The 16761-nt window shown below is 37.7% G+C and overlaps 1 protein-coding gene across 1 annotated transcript in view; it reads left to right on the top strand.

Annotated features, from left to right (window-relative positions):
* The first annotated feature begins 4412 nt into the window (after positions 1 to 4412).
* PCDH15 (protocadherin related 15) overlaps positions 4413 to 16761 on the top strand; it is a 952716-nt gene continuing 940367 nt past the window's right edge. The window contains exon 1 of the mRNA XM_045291300.1: positions 4413 to 4662. The gene's annotated coding sequence lies outside the window, so the exon portion shown is untranslated. The remainder of the gene's footprint in view (positions 4663 to 16761) is intronic.

Raw genomic sequence — 16761 nt, 5'->3', positions numbered from 1 at the left:
TAGCACATTTTCTCCAGATGGGCACTATTGAAGCATTTTTTCCTGCCATTTTTCAAAAACATTTTTTTGGCTTCAAATATATATATATATATGCAAACATGCCAATTCAAGCGAATTCTACACAGCAAAGTCTTAAACACTCCTCTAGATTTATTTCACTTCATTGGAAAAATGTTAAAAATTATCTGTCTTTGCCACTGATGATGTATATTGTCTACTGCTCAGGGTCATAATCTCTTTGAAATTGCAAGTAGGGCCCCATGACTAGCTTTTCTTTCTCATCTGTGTCAAGTACTTTCACACATCTTATTCAGAACTATTATAAGCATCCATGCCAAAAACCAAACCCACTATCATCAAGACAGTTACAATTTCTAGCGACCCTGCTGACAGTTTCCAAAGCTATAAACCTTTAAAGGAGCAGCTAGCCTCCTCTTTCCCCCAGGAGTGGTTTGTAGTGTTTTACTGCCCACCTGGTGGTTAGTGTCCAACACGTACATGACAGTACCCTCGGAGCTTATTTATTGTAAGGACAAAATAGCTCCAAATGCGCTCACAGACATTCGGTCAGTTATGACTCATCGCAGCCCTATAGGACAGAACGGAACTGCACTTGTTGTTTCCATGACTGTCGTCTGTTTTGTTTTTAAATAATTGTATTGGAATATGACATAGCATACAATTTAATTATTCAATCATATTAAGAACAGTTGTATAATCAATGCTACCATCAATTTCAGAGTACAGTGAACCCTCGCCACTTCACGCTTCGACTTCCGTGGCTTCACCCTATCGCGGTTTTTGAGTAACAGCCATGCTCTGTCATTACTGCCACTGATTGGCTCATACTGTACACGCTTCTGTCTGCATCGCTACATATCAGAGCTATGTATCAGATGCATTTTTGCTTTTGTACAGTGTACTGTAATTGTTTGCGATTTTTAAGAAATTTTATCTAAGCCCTATGATGGCTCCTAAACGAGCTTCTTCTTCTAAGCCTTCTGACAATAAAAATAAGCGCCAGAGGAAGATGCTCACCATCCAGGAAAAGGTAAAACTTTGGATATGATCAAAGATGGCAAGAAAATCGTGGAGGTTGCACGTCATTTCGACTTGAATGAGTCTTCCGTTCGCTCCATCCGTAAAGAGGAAAAAAACATCCGTGCTACGGCTACTTTCACTTTCAACAAGGAAGCAAAGCGCATTGTGACAAGTTGTAATACTGTAAACTAAATGCCATAAATAATATAATAAATAATAAATGATAATTGTAACGTCCAAAATGTTTTACTGTATTTTCCCTTTTTCGTTTAATAAATTGGGTAATACGAGTGTAATGGTGACTAAAGGGCGTTTTTTCATGTCCTCTATGCTCTAACTATGAAAATATTTGATTTACAAATAAGGAATCCTACTTCGCGGAATTTCATTTATCACGGTAGGGTCTAGAACCGATTAACCGCAGTAAACGAGGGTTCACTGTATTTTCTTCTCATACTCATTATTCTTAACTCTCTGCTTTCCCCCAGCCACCCTGCTATGCCCGTAAGTAATTATTAATCCAATTAGCTTCTCTATAGTTATACTTATCTTGGAATTCATATACAGAAAAACCTATAAAACACTAACAGTAAGGAAGCAACAACAATGGTAAATCAAAACAGAGTAAAAACCTCAATAGAAAAGAAAGCAGAAAATATTTAAAATTGAAACAACTCTACAATGGTCAAAAAGGGTATTAAATGATGTTACTACATTTTAACCTAACTAGATCTATTGTAGCAGCTTTACAATGCCCTCTGCCTGATAAGACTATTCACACCCGTGGATTATGGTCAGAGGATATCCACCAGGGCTTGATCCATATGGAGACCCTGGAAATGGACTTTGGGGTTCCGCCATCATCCACAGCCTTCAGCTAGCCAAGTGTTCACAATTTAAGTTCTGGTGCCAGCACCTCCTTTTAGATTCAGACTTTATTATTGGTAACCCTTGATTGAGAACCTTACTCAACACTTTCCCTTCCGAAGAGACCTCTGAAGATGTAAGCGCCATAGCAACATGTGGTGAAGAAACCAGGTGTTGCCGGTTGTCGAAAAGAGTAGCACCTGCGGCAGCGGTTCTCAACCCCTTTCACAGGGGCCGCGTAAGACCATGGAAAACACATAAATATTTCACAATATATAATTACATATTGTTTTGCGATTAATCGCTATGCTTTAATTATGCTTTATTATGTTCAATTTGTAATGAAAATACATCCTGCATATCAGATACTTACAGTACAACCCATAATAGTAGCAAAATTACAGTTATGAAGTAGCAATGAAAATAATTTTATGTTTGGGGGTTGCGACACATGAGGAACTGTATTAAAGGGTCACGGCATTAGGAAGGTTGAGAACCACTGACCTGGGGTCTTAAAGGCTTGCTTAACACAAGCAGCCGCCTAAGTGAGGCATCAACTAAATCTACTAGGAAGAGACTAAGTCTTTATGGGAGTAAAAGTCTCATGCTTTTCCTGGAGCATTTAGTAGTCTCCAACTGTTGACCTTGAGCTGAGCAAACCAATGCTGCCTGGGCTTCTATATTGTTAAGCATAAAATACAATTATTTGTTTTACCACGGTGGTGAAGTGAAATTACTTCATATGGCTTTTCTGAGCATAGTCACAAAATGACTTTGTGGAAGCATGCAAACACATTGTAGACGATGCCTGGGATTGGCCAGGTTTGCCATCTTTCTGGATATAAAGAGAGCCATTTTCGAAGTATGACTATGGAGAAAGAAGAGTTATCAGCAAAGTGCATGTGAGATCACTGCCTCAAGTGGCAGAGGCAGCAGAGAAAGCACTAGAACTCCTAGCACTGAGACCATGAGACAGAGCCGTGGGCGTCTTGGCTGGCAGAACAAGAAAGCTGAATGCCTTTGCGCAGGAGGCTGACTTCAGAATGGAATGTCCTTGGGATTTGCCCTTTCGCTTTATCAGCACTGAAAGAGCTTTGTTACCTGCAGGTGAGCAAGGCAGACGCCTAGGGACAACATAACTGAGAGGAAGAAGACCAGGGAGACCCAGCTGGCAGTGGCTGAGAAGCAGCACTCCGGATCTAAGAACTGTTTCCTTAGTGCTTTTTGGTTTTTGCTGTTTTTAAAGTCTGACTTGTAACCAGTTAAACAGCCTAAAAAAACCCATAATTGTGAATCAAGTATGTTGGTGCTGAGTGGCGTCTGTATCGGATCATCAAACCCAGCAAAGAGGTAGCGTATTCTGGGTCCATGGTGGGTGTCAGACCAAGGTAAGAGAAGGATACAGGGTAGAGGCACGTCTGACTTCTACTTGGTGGCAGTCAGCTTTGGGCTGAGATGATCTTGGATTCTTCCCCCTTTTATAGGCGGAGGTCAGACAGGGCCCCAATGCCATTTCCTCAAATATATTTTAAATTTCAAAGTTAATTTATAATTTTGATCTACTTACAACTATCTTGATAAAGTTAAAGGCCTGGATCTTAATACAATATATACCATAAAATTATGAATCCTTGGTAGATTTTCACCTGAATCTTTAATCCTACTGGCTAACTTTACATTTCATTCCTCACTATTGCGGATTGTATTAAGGCCTCTCAAAAACGTGTGCGAACGTGGCTAGGTCAAAATTCTCAGTGAATTGGCAGTTATGAAATAATTCAGTTTGACAGTAATGTAGTTATGTAGTTTGGCAACTATGTGATAATATAATTTAACCGTTATGTACTGATGTAATCACCTACATGATGTGATAATCCTCTAGTTTCGATGTATTATAAATCCTGACCTATCTGTGCTAATGAAACAGTATGGTAAGGAGTATCATGTTTTATTTGCTATACTAAGGCAAGATTAGAGTAGAACACAACCTGTTACTCAACCTACCACCAGCCTGATCCGACATCAGGTGCGTTTTGCTGGAATGTGCCCTAAATCATGTTCCATCTCACCAAAGATAAAAGGAGAGAGAAACAAGCAGAGAAAGAGGGACCCCGATACCGCCCGGAAATTGAGTCAGGAGCCGAGAGCTCTGGCCTCAGGTTCCCTGTGCTGAGAACTTCCTCCCCCAGAGGAAGACAGGCCGAGATTGCCACGTGACATCACAAGGACCTTTCTCCAGTGCCAAGAGAGAGCAAGCCCGCCTCGACAGCTGGCACCTTCAATTGGGCTTCCAACCTCCTAAACTGGGAAGAAATACATAGAAATAAGTTAATGAGAAAACTGCCGCCCACATGTGGTCTTTCTGTGATAGCAGTGCTTCTTACCTGAGGCGTTCACGATTTAAAGACACTCAGGTGCTGTAGAGCCCGTTCTGATTTAGAGCGGCCCTCGCAAGCAAAGGATAAGTGCTCCCTCGGTTTTCCAAGTCTGCGGTCTTCATGGAAACAAATCGTCACCATCTTTCCCTGGTGGAGTACTGGACGGACTTTTCAATCCCCAGGCTTTCAGTCATCAGGCTCGGGCTTACCCAAGGCACCACTGGAGGCCCTTCTCACCATTGCACTGGGTTGTAAATGTACCCCGCCCCCGCGTTTTGGTGTAAATGTTACGCCACCACTGCAAACGCTGAAATACTATTTGCGAGGATTTCAACCTAACCAACCGTCAAGAAAGCCACTGCTAGCCACGGAGCACGTGAGTATTCTCCTTTAATTATATTGGCACTGGCAACCATTTTTTTACTTTTACTACATATTTCCAGGCATTTTCAATAGGACGTAACCTCTTTCAAGAAATGCTAATTCGTGTAAATCATATCAAAATGAATAGCCGTTCCATTATTATCTTTCTCACCAATATTTGTTCATATTTTTCTTGCACTGTGTATTGTTGTATGCTGGTAATATTTCAACTGTTATTTGAAACTAGTTGTCTTGAAAAGTTTAGCAAATCTATGTTTCAAATAATAAGTTTCAAATGTTTTGTTTGAACTTGAAAAAGCAAGGCCTTCTTCTTCTTGCTTAAATCTAGCTATATTTCTCTTTCCCAACAGAGATTTCTGGGATATGTAGACATAATGTCTGTTTTGCATCTTCTATAAGATTTTTTATACCAGACTGAGATATGAAATGGAAATAAAATCAAATGATTTTATAATATCTTTCAAAAAATTACTATTTCCTCAGCTATATATTTTGTTGCATTTTATTTTTACCCCCAAATATCAAATTTAATAGTGTCTCTGAAAATACAATAGATAGTTTTATAATCAGAGATAGATACTCCTGAACCAATGAAACATTATATACCTGAACATCAGCAAGATTTAATAATTATTTAAATATGAAATAGTTATAGAAATAGTCATGTACATGAAAAAGTCCATTTACATAAAATGTGGTAGTTTAAAAAATACTTGATATTTATCATTTCAATAAGTGAATTAAAATATGCTTAAGTGTTGATGTGCAAAGTATTGTGCAGATACTGAAATAATATAGTAATAAAGTCATGTATTTGAAATAATAAACATATACATAAACACATTTATACACGTACACAAACACACACACACACACACACACACACAACAAACTAACTGCCATAGAGTTGATCCCAATTCATAATGACCTATGGGGTTTCCAACACTGTAACTATCTGCCGAAGAGACTGTCATCCTCCTGTGGAGTGAGTGGTGGACTTAACAACCGATCTCTCCATGACAGTAGAGTGCTTCACCCACAGCTCATATGCTAATACATGACACATATATTTCATATAAATATAAACTCATTCTTATGTATAAATGAGAAGTTCATGTGATGACAGTATCTTCCGTTTTTAGTGGTAATAGTCAGAGGGAAAAAACATCCCACAACTCATAGATTCAACGCTTAGGCTTGTGGAGGAAATAGTTTTTGTTTAATTTGGGTTTTGTTTATTATTTCGGTGAAATGATCTGCCATATAGTGGACCCAAAATTCTATTTCTACTCAAGATCCTATGTTTCTTGATTTTTTCTCTATGTAATAGTAGGTTTTGTTTCATTTGGTTTTGCTTTTAAATTGCTTTTCTCTGAGAAGGCACACCATGGCTTCATAATTGCTATATGAGTTAAGGAATTGTTATGTTAATAAAGCAGGATTAGGGTGCCCTGTATCTTGAGTTACATATATATATGTATATATGTATACACACATATATACATATATATGAATGGCCTGACAAAGATTCCTCTCCTGTTCTGGGTCCTTCATCAATCAGACTCATCATCATTGCCTTCAGCTGTGGACTCCAAAGCCTGTAGTAGGGTTATTGTTCGATTTTCTCAGCCTCTATAACCCCTTGGGCCTGGAACAGCCTTCAGAATAATGCTGGACCTATGGATTTCAGACTTACCTGCTTCCACAATTATGTAAACCATTTCCTGGGTGCTCCATGCATTTGTGAAAGTTTACAGCGTATTACGGAACCCAAAGAAGAGAAGTAAAATACTGAGTGCAGGAGGAGCCCTTGATTTTACAGGTGATGAAAGGGTATCAAAAAAAAGTTCAACACTTGGGATAGCTTTAACGTCTGCCTCATAGGAATTAACTTTGTGCTGATCATCAAAAATGAATTATTCATTCACATAAGGTTTTTTTATTGATATTTTTTCTTGTCGTATAAAAGAATTTTGCTCCACACTATTTATTCAAACATCAATAAGGGATACATTTCATTTCTGCCTCGTCCATGTTAGGGTAACTAGTTACAGCACAGTGGTAGTTGGAATTGGACAAGAAGCATCATTCTAAGTCCTTTTGACATAAACGGGCTGAAAAGTAGTCCCCAGCCACTGCAGAGGCCCTTGGCCCCGCTCAGCTCCGCAGCCAGGAGATAACGAGCAGGGTGGTGGCAACTCAATGCATTGCTTTTGCTGGGTTCCAGGTGGTGAGGGGGGAATCTTAAAGAGGAAGGTTTCTCTCCGAAATTTAACCAACAGTAGGAATAACGTCAGCATCGATATTAAAAAAACATTGTATTTAGCATGATTAAATTAGAAACTAACTGTCTTCACAATGTTTTTCTAATTGATTGATTGATTGATTTCTGTGTTTAGGGACTTTAGAGCCAAGTTCTTTGACAGTAGGATCTTCTCTGTATCACTTTTATGAAGAATCATGTCACTGAGTGGACACTTGACATTTATCTGATTTAGAATAACAATAGGGAGAACTCCTCAGATGTTTGCTTGTTTTAATCATGTCAATCTTTTTTATAATTTGTAACTTTATGCAGAATATAGTACAAAGTTAAGAATTTCTGAGATGTGAGTATTCATTTCTGTAAGGCATACTATTTTGGGCCATTTTTTTGGGGGGGGGCATTTCTTATTTAAGGTAAATATTATTCTCAGTCTTCTTATTGTTGTTATACTTTTGTCAATTTCACATAAAATACAACTCAGGCTCCAAAAAAATTAAGTAACTTGCTTTTTGAAAGAAATGGATATTATTTTTCATGTATATCAACATATGACGTAGTTTTATTTCTCACACTCTTCCCAGTTTGTCCCTGGATAAGACTGGGGCCAGGGGGAGCATGATTCTTGTTTTTAAAAAGCTGTGATTTTTAAAAAATCATGCGATTTACATGATGAGCAATGTGTTTTCTAAGTTTTGTTTCACAAATAGTAGCAACAGACTCCTAATTATATAAGGGTAACAATTATATAATGCATTGTTTGCTTTCTCCTCCCTCTTTTTTCTTTCTTTTTGGGGGGGTGGTTTTGGAAGGATGAAAAAGATCACAAATATGTATAGCAATTTAAAACAAATATCTAACATCATGTATTGATAATCAATCTAGAATTATTCTCCCCCAAATAAAGGCATTTCGACAACATGGTGTTAAATTATTTTTTAACTCAAGTAGTTAAGAAATATAAACAACCCTAAGAAATTCTAAAATCAAGTGTTTGCAGCTGATTTTCTGAGGCACAGTTGTAGAACTCCAATTGTGTGCTGCAAGAGTGAGTCACCCCATGAGACGCACGCAAGTGCATATGTGCATTTACTCACATATAGTGCTTGTGGAAGGGATGATAACTTCTTTATAAGACTAGGCAGAGAACATTGAAAGAATTTCAATTTAGAACCAGAAATGAGGCCAAGGCTATGAAAATCATTTAATTAAAAGTTGAATGACAGTCCAAATAATCAAGTAAAATCATGATTTTGAAGATAATACCAGAGGACAGAAAGTAAAAGCAATTAGCAAAAGTCACAAAGCTAGTGAGATGTCAGAACAATGGGAACAGTAACTATCACGTGGACTCACTGTGGAAAGAAAAATTATTTCTATATCCAAAACCTCCCGGAAAATACTTTAGATGTGTATATTTAAAATCTTGATGCCCCTTGACTAAAGATAAATATTAAAAGAGGAAAAAAAATACTGTCATTATTATTTTATTATATGAAATAAATTAATTAACTTACAGATCATTCTTAGAAATATTGCCAAACTACTTTATTTCAAAGCACTGGCATTTCTAAATTAATATCCTAATTATAATCTCAATTTTGCATACTTTAATTTATTTGTTAATGAAATTGAATCTCTACAGTTTTAACTGTATCTGAACTTTTAATGTGTTGGCACACAATCAATATTTAGCTATAATAATTTTCAGATTTCTTTTTGAAGAAGTTTCAATGTCCAAGGAAACTTTACTCCAAAAGTGAAGATGACAGGCATCACACATACACACACCACACAAACATACACACAACATACAAACACACACACACACACACACACACACACACACACACACACATACTTTATTCTATTCATTACCCAAGAAGAAGAAGAAATGCACTGCAATACAAAACTACAGTGTGGTTAAACCCTATCATGACTTCACAATATTTTATTTTAAACTCACTGTAATATTTTTTTTTGCATCCATATTTTATTGAACCACCTCAATTTCTCCACCATAATGAACAAAAAAAAAATGGATTTACCTTATATAAGTTTAACATGGGCAGGATTTGTGCCATTCTGTAAGATATATTTATGTATCTTAATGAAAATTCTCAACTGTAAGTTTAACTAGATTTGCAGAAGTCCCACCTGCCCTCCTCTGCACCCCCCAATGCAAATTACAAATGCAAGTTAAAATATAGTCCAAGGCTCCTTTTTACATCCCTGAAAACCATCCTCTGCTTGTTGCCATAGTGATTTATCTACAATATGAACCTAGCCATATCACTCTTTTAAGCAAGTCCATGGCTCCACTGTGATCAACCAAATAATAGACAGCTTTTTCTTCTCTGTCATATTCCCAACTTGTTTTCCTTGACTTAATCACAAGCATCCCTTAAAATGATATTTATGTTACAGTATTTCAGACCTGGTTATAATTTCTCAAATACACCTACATTCTCTTAGAATAGGGTACATTGGCTCATGATTTTCCTTTGCCTCAAACATGATATTCCTGCCTGATGTACTTACCTGGCTCATCATCTATGTTTAAGTCAAACCAAAGAACTGTGTCTGCCAAACACCTTCATTCCTAAACTGGTGGACTGGGCTGTGCTCCTGTTCTGAAGCTATAGAGTCCCCCCTCTTTTCTCTATTGAAATGGTCTCTTTTTTGTAGCAACCTGACCCCTCTTTAGATTAAATATTCTTCAATGTATGTTAATATGTTTTTTATCTTTTTAAACTGAGTGCTGAAAATTACACTGTGTGCAGTGATGCATATTTGTTGAAATGAAATAATCTTAACTGATATAATCTTTCCTAAAACTAGAATTAGAGTTTTGTTTCAAAATTATTTGGATACTGATAGTTATTTTTGCATTATTTTTAAATAAAAAATATTTAGAAGAGTATGAATGAACTGGATCTTTCAAGTGGCCTTATTCCTATTGCTTCTTTTTATTTTCTCTTACTGTCTGAAGAGTATTTTCTTATTTATTTTTGTAGGGCTTATTCATCTATGTTTATGTGACTTCTGAGGCTTGGCCCTTCTTGTTTATCATTGTTTAAAACTACAACTGTTTCAACACCAGTAACTTACAACTTTGTTGTGTATTTCTTTTCTCCAGCAATGAATAGGATATTGAGAGAGAGAGAGAGAGAGAGAGAGAGAGAGAGAGAGAGAGAGAGAGAGAGAGATAGAGATAGATAAGTGTTACTCACCTTCATGGATGTATTGAGGCATTTTTTTATGGTTGAGCATAACCCATCTAGGACATGGAATGGAATACTGAGATTCTAATACTAAGATACAGCTGGTTGATGTACTGATTATTTCTCATATGGGGAGCCTGCTCTTACTGGTGTCTTCCTGAAAGAAATTCATCAAGTACCTTCTATCAAAGGCTCTCTATTCTTGTTTTGGAAACTGACCTGGATGGTCAGCCACTATCCGCTTAGGTGTTGTTGTTGTCAGGTGCTGTTGAGTAACTTCTGACTCATCGAGACCCCTGTACAACACAAGGCACCACTGGTCCTGGGCAATCCTCATAGTTGTTCTTATGTGAGAGCCCATAGGTGCAGCCGCTGCGTCAGTCCATCTTTTAGGCTCTTCCTCGTTTTTCATTGTCCTTGTGCTTTCCCGAGCATATGTCCTTCTCTGGGTTTGTTTTCTCTCTCTCCTGACTACATGGCCAAAGCACACGAGGTGAAGTCGTTCCCTTCTTGCCTTTAAGAAGCATTCTGGCTGTACTTCTTCCAAGACAGAACTGTTTGTTCTTTTGTTTATCCATGGTACTTTCAATATTCTTTGCCGGCACCATAATTCACAAGCACTGATCCTTCTTCAGTCTTCCTTATTCAATCTCCAACTTTCACATGCACATGAGGCAATTGAAGATCTTGGCATCAGAACTCGAGTTCGTATTTTCTTTATCACCCGTGGCGGTCACCACGCAGGACGGGTCCCTTCCTGCTATGGTGCTGCAAACATCTATAAATAAATGTGAGTGAGTCTACAGTGTTTTAGAGAGGAAAGTATATAAAACATTGGCATGTGGCACTAAGCTGTTTGTTTGTTTACTTGCTTGTTTTCTTTTTTAAGCTGAGTGCTTTCAGGCGGGAGGCTGAAATGTATACAGTTGACTTGATGGCACAATGATAAAGCACTCAGCGGCTAACCATAAGATTGGCGATCTTCCTTCTTCTTTGAGTCAAGAAACCCCGCCCCCTTACATGACCAATGGAGTTTGAGTCAGAGTGGACTTGATGGTACAGAAGAACCACACAAAAGACACACTGATGCCTTGAGGGCCATGTGTGAACTGTGTACATACCCTAAGGTAGTGGTTACCACATGGCAGTCATTCTAACATTCTGTGTTATTCTTTGCTTATCTGCCTAAGGCATTTCATCTATTATGCACAACCTATGCCTATCCCAGATTTTCCCTTAGTATCAAATACTTTAAATTCTAATAATGACACAGGTAAAATTTCATTACAAATCTGGCTATCCTGGATAACACACAGTGGTACAGATCAAAGCTCTCAACACATGGAATTCACGATAAACCCCTCAGGAACAGTAGTGGGAGTAGCAACACCACGAGGGTAGGGGGATGGTCAGGAGGGGAAAGGAGGACAAAGGGGAAACCCTTCACAAGGTTGGATATATTGCCCCCTCCCTTGAAGGGGAACCGTAACAGAGAAGTGGGTGAAGGGAGACGATGGACAGTGTAAGATATGAAATAATAATAACAATATACAATTGATCAAGGATTCAGGAGGGTGGGAGGGTTGGAGAGGTTAAGAGAAAAGGAGGAGGAGCTTATACCAAGGGCTCCAGTAGAAAACGTTTGGAAACGATGGTGGCAACATATGTACAAATAGGCTTGATGCAATTGGTGTATTGAATGTTATATGAGCTGTTAAGAGCCTCCAATAAAATGATTAAAAAAAACCCGAACTAGTGTGTTAGGCTGTTTTATAGAGAAACAAAGCCAGTGACAGTCATATATGTGTAAGAATTTTATATAAAAATCAGTCCAACCTAGTAGCCTAACTCAAGTTCGTGTGTCCCATGCCGGCCCCGGCTGTTTTTGGTCTCACACACTGCAGATGGATATAGCTGACCGGGGAAGCATGACCCAGAGATAGCAGTCTAGTGGGGGCAGAGATCAGTTAATCCAGGCCCACCAGCGTGTGGCAGGGTGCCACAGCTTCCTGGTTCACCAGGTCACACGAGCTGCAAATCCCAGAGCTAGATGCACAATTCAGGCAAGCAGGAAGTTGACAAGGGGAAACAATGATAATGTTCTGTGTCTGTCTTATAAAATGCTACACAGTCATCTGTGACTTGACACGCCACCATCAACGTGACATAAAGTCTAAACATCACAACTAACACTTAACTTGGATGTATAGGTGTAGTGAAATGAACATTACTTGCTGTAGCTCTTCCATCCATCGTGTCTGTCACTCCACCCAGTGACTGGGTATAGTCAGTTGTAAGTAAGATGTAGAGAACTCGTAACTTGAATATTTGTCATTTCTGCTGGCTATCAAAGTGAACCATCTCTGAAGCAAGGACAGGAACCCCACAACGATCAAGAAAGAAACCCGAAAACAACATGTTCGAGACCCCTGCCTGGAGTGGCAGAGACACCGGCGGCACCAGAGGCCACAGCACTGAGACTATGAGACAGAGCCAAAGCCTGTGCGGCAGACCTGCAGGCTTCCTGGACCACACAGCGAGGAAAATGGGGTGTTTCCAGGCAGAGGTGGTTGGCAGATAGAGGTGCACCTTGAACTTTCATCAGTGTTAAAGCAAACTTGTAGCAATTGCCCAATAAGAACAGGGGCCCAGGGACTGTGAGGCTGGGAACCAGAGGGCCATGAGGCTTCAGAAATGACTGGGAAGAGGTAATGTTGCTGAAAAAGGACTCCATCATTCGTGTTTTCTGATCCTGACTTGCAGTGACCTGTTAACTTCTCTAATTATCCCCATGATTATAAGGATTGTCTGAGTTCTGTAAGACCATGGTTACACATGATTGAACCCAGCAGAGAAGACGAACGCTCCATGTGAGGGAGACCGATATCAGAACTGGATAAACACAGATGGAGGGTGGAGGCACGTCTGATCCTGCGTCCCGTCTATTGGCCTTGGCAGGTGTGGAGTCGGTTTTCCTTGTCCCTGCTGCAGCCAGAGCAGGTCAGACACGCCTCAGTAACTTTTGTCCAATTAGAGTGCTCGTTCCTAGAAGGTAGGGACCAGATTTTATATTGTTGTGGTACCTCATTTAAAAAAATGATAAACATTTTAGTTTAAAAAATGCTGGCTTCATTCTTTTAAATTATAAACTAATATTGTTTAGTTTGTGTTGAAAATCATAGGGAATGTGATTTAAAAAAAAATTTTATTCTTTCTTCACTAGTGACCCTTTCACTTCTCTGATCCACTAGTTTGTTTCATTATCTTTACCCTCTTTTATGTCCACACAATGTTCTTTAATTTCCATTCTATGAAATGAGTCTAAATATTCTTTAAAAAACTGTTCATGTTTTAATAACTTGAGAAAAAATAGAAAGATATAATTTTAAAGCAACCCTTCAGGTTCTCTAAATTACAACACTCAAATCTCCTTTGTAATAATCATTTTTATCTTTTAAAAAAATTTTCTGGTTTGTTTTCTAGATTTACGAGGAATCTAGGTTTTATAGGATCAGAGACATCGCCTTTTTTGTCAATAATGTTTCCTCTGAGCAGAAAACGAATGACAAAGATGGTAACATTAGAACAGATCTAAATGTCTAACCATTGTGTTTTTATATTATGAGATAAAGTCTCCACTATCATTGTAAAGATATTGAAGATCAAGATTTCCTTTTCTTTTCTAAACCATGTTGAAAATCGAGCATACCATCTTAAAACATTGACATTTGTGTACTGCCAATTGAAAGAATATATTTAAGAATGACATGCAGTGAAAAATACAGTAAACTTTTATGGCATTGAATTTTCATATATTAATGTTCACTTGTTTTTAACTCTGTGCCGCCTTACTAACCAGCAAAATGTTTACAAACTTTACAAAAATTTTAAAGGGTTAGAGAAATTATGAGGCATATTTCTCTACTACAATGATAATTCTATAATGTTCCAAGTGAGACTCCTTGGAAATGTAGCTAGTGCAAACATATATACAGTATGTTAAAATGTTGGTAAGAGTCTACAATGCCAATTATATTCGTTTTTCCCTCTCAGGCTAACCAGCTCCTATTATTTCATTTGGACTGCTTCACTACTTCTACTGTTGGTTACTCATTGAAACATATGTGAGATGCTGAACTTTAGTATCAAAGGCAAAATGAGTTCAAAAATTCAGTTTCACAGTGAAATAAGAAGCACTTAAAACAGGGGAATGTAGATTTCTCTCCCTGCTGTCTTGTTCTGGGTGCTGGCGATGGTCACTAGACATCAGCAGTTGATGATGTAATCTTCGTGACCTTTAGGTCATGGTCCTCTTTCCCTTCATTCCATCAGATGACAGATGGTTTCACTGTTGCACCTGATTATTTGCATGGCATTTATCGTTTAGAATTTTCAAGTCATATTTCGAACACCCTCATTTGTCTAAAGGCGACAACAGCATTTTAAAAGCGTTTGAAGCATCCTATGAATGTATTACACTGTCTGGTTTGTTTTTGTTTTGTTTCTGACCCTCTGTCAGAATGTCTGAAGCACGTCAGACATCAGGCCTCTGCCCGGAGCAGTGAAGCAGGTTTTCGACAAGCTTGTGCTCTTGTTTCCCCTCTTTAAGAGAGAGACAGTGAGCCCACTAACTTGACTCATGTTTTATTACTTTATAAGAGGAATAATAAAAATAATTCCCTAATTGAAAAAGGAAGGTAAAATTTTATAAAATTAATTTTGTAATTGAAACAGGAATTTCCTATCTGGTCCTTTAACCAGTTCTCCTTCTTGAGGGTAAGAAAAAAATCATTAATCATCATGAAAAGTAGTTTTGTTTAAAAATCTTAATGGAAACAATTAAATAAAGACAGCTCAAAAAAAAAAAAAGACAGCTCTAAAATCAAAAGGAATATCGGCTTGATCATTATTGAAGAAGACACCCCTATAGTGGAGGGTCTTTCCAATAAATCATGCAATGATCCTATTTCACTCTCTTTCCCAAGAAAGTTGAACAGATTATGCCTAGCTATAGTTTTCCATTAGCTTCAAAAATTGCCGAATCCCTTTAAACAGGGAACTTGAATATTGTAGCAATTACCAAATCACCAGATTCGAGACAAATGATAATACCTAAAGCCCATCCTTTCAACACAATCTTCTGTCAAATGCACCAAACTTTTCCATTGTCAGTCTCTTGCCACTGTATTCTACATGGTCTTTTAACTGTTTGGAGAAATCTATGTCCTTAATTCTTTATCTCATCCATTCAAACATTCTCTTCTTTCCTAATTTTGTATTTAGGAAAGTATTTACTAAGTATTCTTCAGCCTACAAAAACAACTTTTCTCAGTTTCATTTCCAATTGAATAAGTGTCAAAAATTTGATCTCTTTCTCATTTTCTGGGAGATTATGACTAGATTGAATGAGAGTTGATTGTTGCCGATGAACATGGCTATTTCTTTCTTCTTGACTGCTTCAGCACTTATAAGCACCATCTATCCCATTCTGAAGCTTTCTGGCTAGATAAGTATTGATTTAAAAGTCTCTATGCCAATAATAAAAAAGATAGGTATAGAATGCCACTATATAGGGAATTTAGCATGTAGCCTGACTAGAATTCTAAGCATCTCAGGGAATAAGAAACAAATAATAAGTGGGTGAAGTTATGTTTATGTAAGTATTTTTAAAATTTATATATATATATATAAAAGAGATAAGTAGGATGATCCAAAAGGAATATAAATGTTTTTGCAGTGATTAAGGATTGCAAGTATGCAAATATATTGCTTTGTATACTTGTTGGTTCATGTGTATACATGCTTAAATGTATATTTATATTGAAACCCCCTACAAAAACAACATTAGTGTTAGAAACAACACAAATTATCTAATATAAATTAATTGAATAGATAAATTAAGCTGTATATTCAAGATAATTGTATACTATCACCATGAATAGAATTGTCAACTGCTAATCCAATGTTGGTGGTTTAAGCCCACTCAAGGTCCCTTTGCAAGACAGTCCAGGTGAGCTCCTGCTGGAGAGCCAGCCATGCAAACACTGTATAGAGCACCGCTGACCTCTGACACGCGGGTCATGTGGAGTTGGGACTGACTCCAAGGCAACTCTTGTTATTTTTATCAAACTTCTCATCTTCAGCTTCGAAGTTTAGCACCAACTCTTTGTAGCATCCAGGGACGACTTTGATGTATAAAAATGGAATAAATAGATAAGATCACATTCTGTAAATAAAACAATTTCACAGCGGACAATAGGGAATAATGTAATTTTCTGTGGAATAAACAACAGACTAACAGAGATACATAATGGATCTATCTTTGAAATATCAGATATGTATCCTGATCTGTCTATTTGTTTGCCTCACTTTTTAATTCTTATCTGTCAAAATATATTATTTACATAATACTTATAAATAAAGTCAAGGAATGAGCTTATCAGTGGAAATAGGAAACAACAACAGAATGCCTTGGTATCATCCAAGACAACAAGCTGATACACAAGAGTAGTGTTTAGGGGAAGGGGCAAAGACAACTAGGGAAGAAAAGCCTTCCAGAGGTGACCTATAGCTACATTGTTTCATGCAATGTAGCTAATATATA

This window comes from Echinops telfairi, unplaced genomic scaffold (assembly GCF_000313985.2).
Source record: "Echinops telfairi isolate 266 unplaced genomic scaffold, ASM31398v2 ScPeMD7_70;HRSCAF=299, whole genome shotgun sequence".
Lineage (NCBI taxonomy): Eukaryota > Metazoa > Chordata > Mammalia > Afrosoricida > Tenrecidae > Echinops > Echinops telfairi.
This window is presented reverse-complemented; position numbering and strand designations above follow the sequence as displayed.